Source organism: Schistocerca nitens, chromosome 6 (assembly GCF_023898315.1).
Source record: "Schistocerca nitens isolate TAMUIC-IGC-003100 chromosome 6, iqSchNite1.1, whole genome shotgun sequence".
Taxonomy (NCBI): Eukaryota; Metazoa; Arthropoda; class Insecta; order Orthoptera; family Acrididae; genus Schistocerca; species Schistocerca nitens.
This window is the reverse complement of record NC_064619.1, coordinates 706,434,255-706,446,390: the sequence shown is the minus strand read 5'-3', so window position 1 is coordinate 706,446,390 and position 12,136 is coordinate 706,434,255. Positions and strand designations below refer to the sequence as shown.

The 12,136-nt window shown below is 41.2% G+C and overlaps 1 pseudogene; it reads left to right on the top strand.

The window, feature by feature from the left end:
- The first annotated feature begins 424 nt into the window (after window positions 1-424).
- On the top strand, window positions 425-541 carry LOC126191835 (5S ribosomal RNA; annotated as a pseudogene).
- The last annotated feature ends 11,595 nt before the right edge of the window (window positions 542-12,136 follow it).

Sequence of the window (12,136 nt, the reverse complement as noted above, 5' to 3'; positions counted from 1 at the left end):
ACAAGTCAATACGCAGTGGTTGCCAAGAGGCGCTGGGCTGGGCCAGTAGAAACATTCTGCTGATGGAGCAGCTTGCTGTTTCGTACAATCTATAACAGGCCTAGTGATACACGAGAAAAATATCTGATGTAGGTATCTATATCTCTTGGTACGTAATGCTGGTGACGGCATTGATGCATGCAGTACTTCACAAATAATTGAGGCCAGTCTAGGCCACTATAGCTAGGGTACATGAGAAACCGTTATCGTAATGTCAATATCTAAAATGCATTATGTGTAGTCATTAATTAAAATTATTTCGTATGGCAAAATGTGCGGCTTGAAATGAAACAAGAACTGACATATAGTATGTGGAATTAAATCCATGTTTAAAATCCACATAAAACGTGCAAAGAGTAATAATAGAAACCTCCTACCTTGCCAAGGCAACGGCCTTGCCGCAGTGAATACACCGGTTCCCGTAAGATCACCGAAGTTAAGCGCTGTTGGGCATGGCTGGCGCTTGGATGGGTGACCATCCAGCCACCATGCGCTGTAGCCATTTTTCGGGGTGCACTCAGCCTCGTGATGCCAATTGAGGAGCTACTCGACGGAATAGTAGCGGCTTCGGTCAAGAATACCATCATACGACCGGGAGAGCGGTATGCTGACCCCACGCCCCTCCTATCCACATCCTCCTCTGAGGATGACACGGCGGTCGGATGGTCCCGGTAGGCCACTTGTGGCCTGAAGACGAGTGCTACCCTGCCAAAGTAAATAACACACAATTGTGTAAAAGCCTGAATAAAAAGTTTAGAAGTAACATCACACCTATGAATCGATAAATTTTCCATGTCAAAACAATTAATCATAACCGTAAGTGCCAGATAACTAACAAAACAGTGACAAGTTACGCCACAGGAAAACAAAACTTCTTATAGAGAAGCCACTAGGCGGTGACACTGAGATTCCATTCCGAATGTGTCACCGACTGTCGTGATTAATAGTCACTGCCTTTTCAATTATCTTTCACTCACGGTTACGTTTAATTCTTTCGCCATGCACGAAAGATTCGGTTTATAGATGTGATATCATTTTTAAACTTTTCATTCTGGCTTTTAAACAGTTATGTTATTTACTTTGCGAAGACAGGCGCTTTCTGCAACCACTTTTTACACGTTTCAAGATGATTTTAAATATAGATTTAATTACACATATTGCAAGTTCATGTTTTATTGTCAGACGCTAATTTTTCCCTTAATTGATGACTACGCACAGATGTGATCAACACGCACCTTTACAAATAATGTGGCACAACATGATCGTGGACTCATTCACATTCTGTATGTCTTCAGTTGATAGAGGACTATGTGTGGAAAGACCACACTAACATAATATGGTTACAAGTACTACAATATAGATAATGGACTGATATGGCCTTGTAAAGACAGATGACATGGTCTTGCTTTGTTGGTACCGTGGCACAGCTGAAAGTATGGGGGAAACTGCAGCCGTTTCACATACCGAGTATAGGTTGTTTCACTGAAGGGTTTATTGATGATGACATTCGTCCAGATAAAATATTTCGTAGGTAAATTTGTCCCTCATTCTGATCTCCGGACGGGCATTGCTTGGAGAGATGTTCTCATCAGAAAAATACAAATTATGTGGTCTGTGGGTAGGAGAGCGGAATTTCAGATCCCTCAGTCCCATAGGCCGGTTTGAGAACTTCAAAAAATTAATGAATAAGTTGAAGTTAGATGTAGTGTGAATTTGTACATTTCGATGGCAGAAAGAACAGTATTTTTTTGGCAGGTGACTCAAGGGCTATCAACACAATACAAAATAAAATAGGGGAGTTGGAGGAGTGGATCTAATAATGAACAATAAAATAGGAATTGGGCGCACTACTATGAGCAGCATAGTGAAGAGATCACTGTGGCCAAGATAGACACAAAACCATGGACCATCACAGTAGTACATGTACATATTTCTACTTGCTACGAATAAGACGAAAAAATTCAATCAACCCGTGATCTGACAAAACAAATAATTCAGATGATAGACTATAACAAAATTTTAATTTTGATTATGGACCTCTAGTCTATAGAAAAAACAAATTGTAAGCAGTAGTAGTGGAACATGGACTTCAGGGAAATGAACGAAAGAGGAAACCACATGGTAAAACTTACACGAAGCGCAATTTAACCATTGCTGATACATTGTTTAACAATAACGGAAAGCACTGCATACGTGGAAGGGACCTGCAGACGCCAAAGGATTGAGTAATGGTAAGGTAGAGATTTATAAAGCATATTTTCAACTCTTATACATTCCCAGGGACGTATTTTGTCTCTGACCATAATTTATTGCTTGTGACCTGCTGACTGAAACCGAAGAAGGTTCAAAAAGTTAGGAAATTTAGGAGACGGGACGTAAATAACCTGAAGTAATCATAGGTTGTTGAAAGTTTCAGAGGGAGCATAAAACTACGATTGGTGGAAGCATGGGAGATAAAACAGTGAAAACAGCAAAGGAACAAATAGGCAAAAGGACAAGTCCCAGAATGAATCCTTTGCATAACACATAACATATTAAATTTAATCAATGAAAGAATCAAATATCAAATGCAGCGAATGAAGAAAGGGGGAAGCGAAACAGTGACGTCTAAGAATAATGTTAACGTACGTTGCAAAATGGCAATGCAGGAATGGTCAGAAAAAATACAAAGCTGTTGAAGTATGCATTAATATAGGATGGGGTTGGGTTGTTTGAGGGAAGAGACCAAATAACGAGGTCATCGATAAGAGAAGGAAGTCAGCGATGCCCTTTCAAAGGAACCATCCCAGCAGTTCCCTAGAGCGATTTAGGGAAATTAGGGAAAACCTAAATCAGGATGGCCGGACGCGGAATTGAGCCGTCGTCCTCCCGAATGCGAGTCCAGTGTGCTAACCACTGCTCCACCTCGCTCGGTGCATTAATGTAGGAATCATTGATTCTGCGTGTAAGCGAATCAAAGTAATCTTTGGAGAATAAAGAAGGAGCTGTATCAACACCAACAGCCCATTTGGAATGCTAGCACTAGCTTGTAAGCTTAGTATAAAAAGATGATGGTGGATGGAATATGTAGAATGATTACGTAAAGGAAAGGACTTGTAGAATATACAGGGCTCCATTCATTCGCTTTCTGCGTTCTATATCTGGCAAAGTATTACTTGTTAAAATACGAATGACGCATGAATAGAACCCAAGACTCACGAAGTTGGCGTTACTAGTTCACTGCTTTGACAAAATGGTGACAAAACGAGACAAGACCTTTTGTGTGTTGGAATATCCGAGAGATTTAGCTGTTGCACCAGTGAAACATGTACTGAGAAGGAATTATGGAACAGAACAGCCGCGTAAGCAGACCATTTCGCGATGATATCGACAATTTAAGGACAGTGATCGTCTCTGTAAACGGAGAAACACCGGTCGACAAAGCGTGCCGGATGCAATGTGGAGACAGCGAGGGAAAGTTTCGTTCGCAGTCCAAAAAACTCAACGGTCTGTGCAAGCCGCGAACTTGGAATTTCGCAGCAAACTGTGTGGAAATTTTGCGACTGCGGTTAAATTTCAAACCGTGCCGTCTGCATCGCGTGCAGCAATTAAAAGTAGAAGTTTATGGCCGGTGCCTCCAGTTCTGCATCACAATGCAGGAAGCACTTGAGGATGAAAATTTCGCCTCCAAGCTGTTATTCAGCAAATTTCCATCTAAGCGGAATGGCTAGTCGCCGCAGTGCCAGAGTGTGAAGCACTGAAAATACTCATGAAATATGGCGCATGAGCGAGAGTCACCGAAGATTAATAGTGTCTGTGTAGTGTCACAGAGGGAAGTGTATGGGCCGTTTCTCTCCTGGGACGGAAATTCTTCTTAACTATTTGTCGCAGTTGTGATTGTTTTCCCAGCTGACTGCTGATTCCGAGAATTTCAAGTTCCAAGAAGACGAAGCACGTTCGCCTCACTACGAATTTCCGCTTCGTTGGACGTTGGATTGGGCACAGTGGTGAAGATGATGTGTCTTTGTTTCCTTGCCCTTCTTCCCCCCCCCTTCCCACGGCCATCCACCCCCCCCCCCCCCCGCCAGCCTCCTGGTCGCCTTGTGACTTTTTCGTTTGGGGAGGGGGGGGGGCACATTGTGCACCATGTTTAGGTACTCCGCATCGCGAACACTGGAACAGCTTCAGTGCTGCTGAATTATAATTGACGGGATGTTATATAGGGTATAGAAGGAACTTGACTTTCCACTTGGACGTCGGTCGTGTGACCAGAGGGGCACTCTTGGAACCCGTGAAAAGCGTAAAATGCAAACTTCGTTCAAATTAAAAACCATGTTCTGGTGGTGTGCAACGTAGCACGAAGAAAGCTCAGTATGAAAGAAAAGCTTCTTCTTTCAGATATGTACTTTTCAGATCAACAATATATGAAAAACAATTTTTGTGTTTGCTAAAATTCAGCGAATTCGCAATCACATCCAGGAAAAAGTAATGAAAAGTGGTATAACTGGATTCATATTTGGCTGAAATATAGTAAGATTGCTGAACTACATTTCCAAAACGTTACTTTGCATTGCAGTACCATAGACATCTTTACGTTCTTAGGTGGAAGGATCTCGACTTTCAGAGACAGTTCTGCTTTCTACAGGAAAGATTTATCAGAGATGGTCTGATAGTGGCTAGAACTGAGAATAGCCAGAGCTAGTCGAAAGATGGTGTAGTTGTAGGGAAAACCGTTGATATCGAAATAAATAAATGGGACCGAAATACGCCAATAAGGGGAAGAAGGACAATTAAAACCCACTATTTTCTGGCCTACAGTGACCCAGAATGAATATTTATTTCATTGATTCTCATATTTAGATACATAAAACAAGGACTTTTCACCGACTTCCGAACCCTACTCGTAACACTACAATGAAAGCATACAGATCAAACTGTTACGTAGCATAGCATAGATGGAAGGTGGCAGCCAAGTGAGCCATGCTGGCCGCAGCTTATGCGTTGGTTTAAACCTTGACTCTTACTCTGGATTTGTTTTCGCATGGTTATTGCGGTTATGCCGTGGTTCTTCCTCTTTCTACGTGTGGCAGCAGCTGTGTGTTCGATATTCACACTTTGTACAATCTTTGGTCTGGTGCTGATACGTTCTGGCTAGCCGGTGTGCGGCAGTCGGTCAGTTGGTGTGGATCAGCCAGGAAATCTCAGCGCGGCGCAGTGGGCCGGGCCCGCTGGCGGTCTCTACTCACTGTCAGAGTGTGTGGGAGCTGTTCCGATTGATACGAGGTTCGTGGGTCACCGACCCAGGAGATCAAAGTTGAGTGCTGATTTAATTACCGATGCCAGTCTGTTCACATAGTGCCATTGGTTTTCATGGTTGGCTGTTGAGGGTATTCTCGTGAGCAACAGCGATTGTTCGACTTGGGGAAAGTTTGGCCACCATCCGGTGGGGTATAACTGTATTTTCGTTATTTGAAGTCCAAGTGCACCAGCAGAATTTTCTGCCTTGTGGCCGTTAGTGTTCCGGGTACCTGCCCTGGCCACTGACGTACAATTCAGGCAGTGTCCTCTCTTCACCGTGTTGTGGCGATCCGTAACATGTGTAGTTTTGACAGCTTATGCATACTTGGTTGTGGCAGGCTACGCCTTTTACGTTTTGCCCTTGGAGTTCTTTGCGTACTGGTCGGGTGGAAAGCAAGTCATCTTGTCTGCTGGTCCATTGACTGTCTCTTGGTTGGGTTGACGGCGGATCGGATATAGTTGGGCCGACTACCTGTCTCCCCAAAGCGAGCATTACTATTTCAAGTACAGACTGACCCCCGAAAACTTCTGAGCGCCACTGGCTGTTCTGCGTTTTCCTATTGGTTGGTTGGTTGGTTTTGGGGAAGGAGACCAGACAGCGTGGTCATCGGTCTCATCGGATTAGGAAAGGATGGCGAAGGAAGTCGGCCGTGCCCTTTCAGAGGAACCATCCCGGCATTTGCCTGGAGTGATTTAGGGAAATCACGGAAAACCTAAATCAGGATGGCCGGACGCGGGATTGAACCGTCGTCCTCCCGAATGCGAGTCCAGTGTCTAACCACTGCGCCACCTCGCTCGGTTTTCCTATTGGTGTTTAATTGTGTATTTTAATGGCTCATAGCCGATGGTTTGAATTTGTATGCTTTTAGTTGGGTTTTAATAATGGGCCTTCTGCCTTTTGAATTGTGTTTTTCAATCTTGGGCTTTCAGCCTTCTTAAAATTATAATTCCTTACTTGTCAAGTCTTAGATTGTTTGGGCTTTCAGCCTCATTTGAAATATTTAAGGATAAAACCTTGCGCTTTCTGTCTTTTGAAAATTTATTGTAGTTGTGTTTTACATTATGGGCTTTCAGCCGTTTTAAAAATTAAAGATGTTGTGCCCTTAAGCCATATTGAGATGAGAGTCAAGCTAGGAAATTTACGCTGTAATGTTTGGGCAACTAAATAAAGTTGTATGTGTTCGAGTGCAACTGGCAGCCTCTCATTTTTGGCCCTTTTCCACAATTCCAACTATCTGTTCAGTCCTGCAGGCGCTCAGTGGCGAACGCGGGACTATGTTTGCGATTTTTTTTTTCAAATTGTTGCATCCTTGAGCCCCCGTTCACAAGTTGTCAATAAGGTACTGTGCCGGCGGGTGAGGGTTCCATATTGGTGTGGACTGTGTTTACATCGTATGGACTGCGTCTGGTCGAAGTGAAACGATTGCTGACTGGAAATTGTTGTGTTCAGCTATTTGGAGGTCATTTGCAGCTAGCTATTGATGTACCTCATGTTCGCAAACAACGATGGAACTTTTGTGAATGACAATGTACCATATCACCAGGTTACAACTGTTCGCGATTAGTCTGAAGAACGTTCTGGACAATTCCAGCAAATGATCTGGCCACACATCGAACATTTATGGGACATAATCGAAAGGCCAGCTCATGCACAGAATCCTGCACTAGCAACACTTTCTCAGTTATGCACGGCAGTGGAGGCAGCATAGCTAAATAATTCTGCAGGGAACTTCCAACGAATTGTTGTGTCCATTGAAAGGTGGCTACACTGAGCCACAGCGCCAGAGATCGCGCTAGAGAGTATTGTTCCGCCGCCTCCACTCGCAGTGATTATTGAGATGTCGTAGTGGGCAGTTCTTGGGGAGAGCTCGTGGTAGTCAGTGCTGAGATGTCGTAGTGAGGAGTGTTTGTTGAGATGAGCTAGTAGGCAGTGCTTGCTGAGATGTGATACTGAAAAGTTCTTGTTGAGATGTGATAGTAGCGAGTCGGTGTGGAGAGATTGTAATGTCTAGAGTGCTTTTCATCAATATAAATTAAGGTAACAAACTACTTTTCTTTTCTTTCTCATTATTTCAATGTCCTGAATAATGCGTCATTACAGGTTCAGTCAACAAAGCATCTGGCTTGTGTTCTTGTATTAGAGTGTAATTCTGGTTTTCTTGAGTAATTATGGTATTTCTATTTTCTTTAATTAATTCAGTATAAATGATATTTAAAATTTCTTGTGTTGTTGAAGAAGAACCGTGCCAGATGCGTACGTTGAGTCATACTTCCACACACAGAACAGCTACACTTGTGCTTTGGTTTCGTAGGTTTTATAGTTGCTGGGGACTTAAATAATTAATTGTGTTAATGAAAATTTCCATTTCATTCTTTGTTGTTGTTCTATGCAGTCACATAGCGTAATAATACTAGTCAGGGCCAACCGTTTACGAGACATAGCGTAATCGGACATACAACTAAATAAAAAAAATAAAATTATTTGCATTTATTTTAAATAAGCCCCCATGCACGTGGCGACCGCTGCTTCGGATCGTCCCTTGGAATTCTTCTGATTGTAAAAATAGTAGACAGTAGTATTGTTGTAGTAATTTGTAGTTTAGTAATTGTATTCTATTTTGCATGTGTAGATTTGGTAATTGTCATTCTTCTAATGGTATTTTATTTTGCAAAATTTAATTTTGTTATCTTGTATACAGGTTTGACAATTTTGTGCAGTTAGGAAGATTTCAATTGTTCGTTAATCGTGTTTGACGGAAACATTTCGTGTGAATGGTATTGTTGGAGATAAAGTGTCATTGTGTGTAATTTTCATATAGTGACGAGTTTTGTATATTTTGTAAATGTTTACGCGATCAATGAAAAAGGCAAAAATGATGGATAGTCAGAATGACGAAATTGTTGACATGGCGAACTCGCCAACACAGGACAACAGTATGGTGAATAATGAAGTGGAAAACAATTTAATTAGTCGGGAAAATAGTCCGGAACCATTTCAAAATTTTTCTCAAGCAGGAAATTCACAGAATACGAGATTAACGATAGAAGATTCTGAAATAGTATCGAACACAGATAGCTTTACAGCTATGACGAAGGAAACTGGTTTTGCGGGAAACGTTAGGGGCGAAAGGAGTTTCGAATCAGTTACTATGGAGCAGTTGATGAGTGCTATATTAAAAATGGAAACACGGTTTGGATCTGAATTAAAAACACGGTTAGACTCACAGGGATCACAAATAGGAACAATTAAAACAGAGATGGGAACTTTGGCAACACGGTTAGACTTACAAAGGGGAACAATGGAGCAGTTAGGATCTGAATTAAAAACAGAGATAGGAACAATTAAAACTGATATGGGAACAATGGAAATACGGTTAGACTCACTGGGATCACAGTTAGGATCTGAATTAAAAACAATGGAAACACGGTTAGATTCGCGAATAGGGACATGTTTCAAAAACATGAAAGATGAGTTAAAGAAAGAAATTAGAGAAGAAGTACAACCGATTTTGAATTCTCACAATAATAGATTAATTGCAGTAGAGATTAGACAAAGGGAACAAGATAGAGAACAGGAAGAAAGAGATCGTGTGATAGTACAAAAATTTTCAGAGTTAAATTTACAACGTGCAAACGATAAGGAAGAAATATTTGAGAGAATCGAGGAATCCGTAACCAAATGACAGAATAAATAACCTAACACAACAATATGAACAGTTAACTACTAAATGTGTCAATACTGAAACCCGAGTCGCGACACTTACGGAAGACGTAAATAAACAGAAAGAAAAAATAGGTGACTTATGGGAAAGAGTTGAGGAGATTTCAGATAAATTGACAAATCTTAGTTTACATGGGGACAGAGAGTCGGATGATACAGCTCCATTACCATTTGCAGAAACCGAAGAGTACCAGAACATAAATAAGCATGTTGAAAATCAGGGAAAATTTAATGAACGCGTTAAAAGGGAAGTTGAGGCATTACAAAAGCAAGACAAACATATTGAAAGTGAAATCGTAGGAAAAGACAACAAAAGAAATTTAGAATCATAGATAGCAGAGGGGTTTCAAGAAAGTAATTTATTTCATTTACGAGACGCAACAAGAGAGCGCCAGGCGCGCGAACTTGATAATAATCGACATTCGGACTGGAACAGTCGCGGTAGGTCTTTGTTGCCACGAGGCGAAAATTTTGACTATAAACATTTCTTAACTGTTCGGAAATTTAAGATCTTTCGCAATTCCAAGAATGACATACATCCATGTTCATGGTTAGATCAATTTACGTACGCATTTCCGCCAAATTTGCCACTAATTCACAAACTGAAATTTATGTGCAGCTATTTAAGTCCTCAGGGGATTCACTATACTAAGTGAATATGTGCCGTAGCGTTCACAGGGCCCCGAGCTGTAGTGGTGCTATTTCCCTTTTAGTTTTCTGCACCGCTGCCTACTCTTTCACTATTCTTTGCATCTATAAAAACAACTCTTCTACTATCCATCTATCTAGACAGTAGGTAAAGAATAACCGAATATGACTCTTTTACCCCAAAAGTGACTTTGGAAATTACCGTTTGGACTTACTATATTTTCTGCAGCATTCATTCGTAGTTTAAACGAAATTTTACCTGTTTATCTTCATGACAATATTACTTCATATGTTGACGATATTCTTATTGCTAAACGTTCTTGGAGTGAGCACAACAAAATTTTGGATTCATTATTACGTATTTTTGCAAGAGTTGGCATTACAGTGAACTTGGAAAAATCTGAATTTGGTCGTTCACAGGTGAAATTTCTCGGTCACATTATTTCTACAGAAGGTATTCTTCCTGATCCAGAAAAATTAGACGCTATTCGTAATTATGCTGTTCCTACCACAAAACGTGATGTTCGTAGTTTCCTTGGTGTCTGTAATTTTCTTAGACGCTTTGTTAGATTGGATGATTTGGCCACAGCTCATTTACACATTTCAGTTATACACATTTTGGTCCCAGAAAATGCTTTCATAAATTACGAGAAAATTGTTACTTCAGTAATATGGAAAAACGTATTCGTTCTGTTCTTGCCAAATGCAAATTATGTCAACAGGCTAAGCCGCCAACTGTTTCTCACAGAGCACCGTTGTTTCCTATCATTCCAGCGAAATTAAAGGACATGGCTGCAGTCGATTTGTTCGGTCCAGTGGTTCGTTCTACTAATGGTTTTGCGTACATTTTCGTAGCAGTGGAATTGACATCAAAATATGTGTGTTTTACACCTTTACGCAAAGCAACAGCTCGTTCAGTATCTAACGCTTTCATCAAACATTTTCTTAAAAAAGTTGGTCATGTTGATAAGGTTATATCAGATAATGGATCACAGTTTCGCTCTAAAATTTGGCTTCGTACTCTACGGCGTCGTGAAATTAAACCAATCTTCATTTCACTTTTTCACCCTCAATCTAACGCTTCAGAAAGATGGATGAAGGAAATCAATAAATTGTGTCGTCTTTATTGTCATCAGAATCACAGAACGTGGGATCAGTATCTTCATATTTTTCAAAACATTCTGAATGAACTTCCTAATGACTCAACTTCTTTACCGCCTCTATTGATATTAAAAAACAAAACACCGACTAATCGCATTTCTGAAATTGTTCCTTTTCCGCCTTCACGGAAACTGCGGCATTCTGAAGTTGTCAACCTGGCTCTACGAAATATTGCATCTGCGGCTGCTAGAAGAGAAAAATCAGCGAAGCGTCCTGGTCGTTTAAAAACTTCGTCAGTTGGTCAGAAGGTATTAATTAAGTCCCACCGTTTGTCTCACAAAGGAAAAGGCTTGTGTCGTAAATTTTTTCTGCTTTATAACGGTCCATATAGGGTTCGCAAAATCATTCATGATAACACTATTGAAGTAGAAACTCTTAAATCACGACGCTCTAAGGGAATACATCATATATCTAACGTTAAAATTTTTGTGGAATGATATACTTTTGAAAAAAATTTGTGGAATGACATACTTGTGAGAAACTAACAGCTACATGTAAACACGAAGAGAATACAAGGATACTGCGCCGTGTTCCGGCGGCGGCAGATACTCAAAGCAACAGTGAAGTCTGCGCGCCGCAAAAGGCAGTCGTTGACCGCAAACAATTACTTCATACGTCACGCGCCTACAGCTGATCGAGCGCACAGTGTGAATGCACTGACAGCCGTAAACAAATACACAGTCTAATTTTTCCGACTAAATTCTGTATAAAGCTATGGTGACTTTATAAATTATGTTATTAACGTTCAGTATTTTTCAGGATACGGATGTGTAAAATCATGGACCTTGCCGTTGGTGGGGAGGCTTGCGTGCCTTAGCAATACAGATGGCCGTACCGTAGGTGCAACCACAACGTAGGGGTATCTGTTGAGAGGCCAGACAAACATGTGGTTCCTGAAGAGGGGCAGCAACCTTTTCAGTAGTTGCAGGGGCAACAGTCTGGATGATTGACTGATCTGGCCTTGTGACAATAACCAAAACAGCCTTGCTGTGCTGGTACTGCGAACGGCTGAAAGCAAGGGGAAACTAGAGCCGTAATTTTTCCCGAGGACATGCAGCTTTACTGTATGATTAAATGATGATGGCGTCCTCTTGGGTAAAATATTCCGGAGGTAAAATAGTCCCCCATTCGGATCTCCGGGCGGGGACTACTCAAGAGGACGTCGTTATCAGGAGAAAGAAAACTGGCATTCTACGGATCGGAGCGTGGAATGTCAGATCCCTTAATCGGGCAGGTAGGTTAGAAAATTTAAAAAGTGAAATGGATAGGTTAAAGTTAGATATAGTGGGA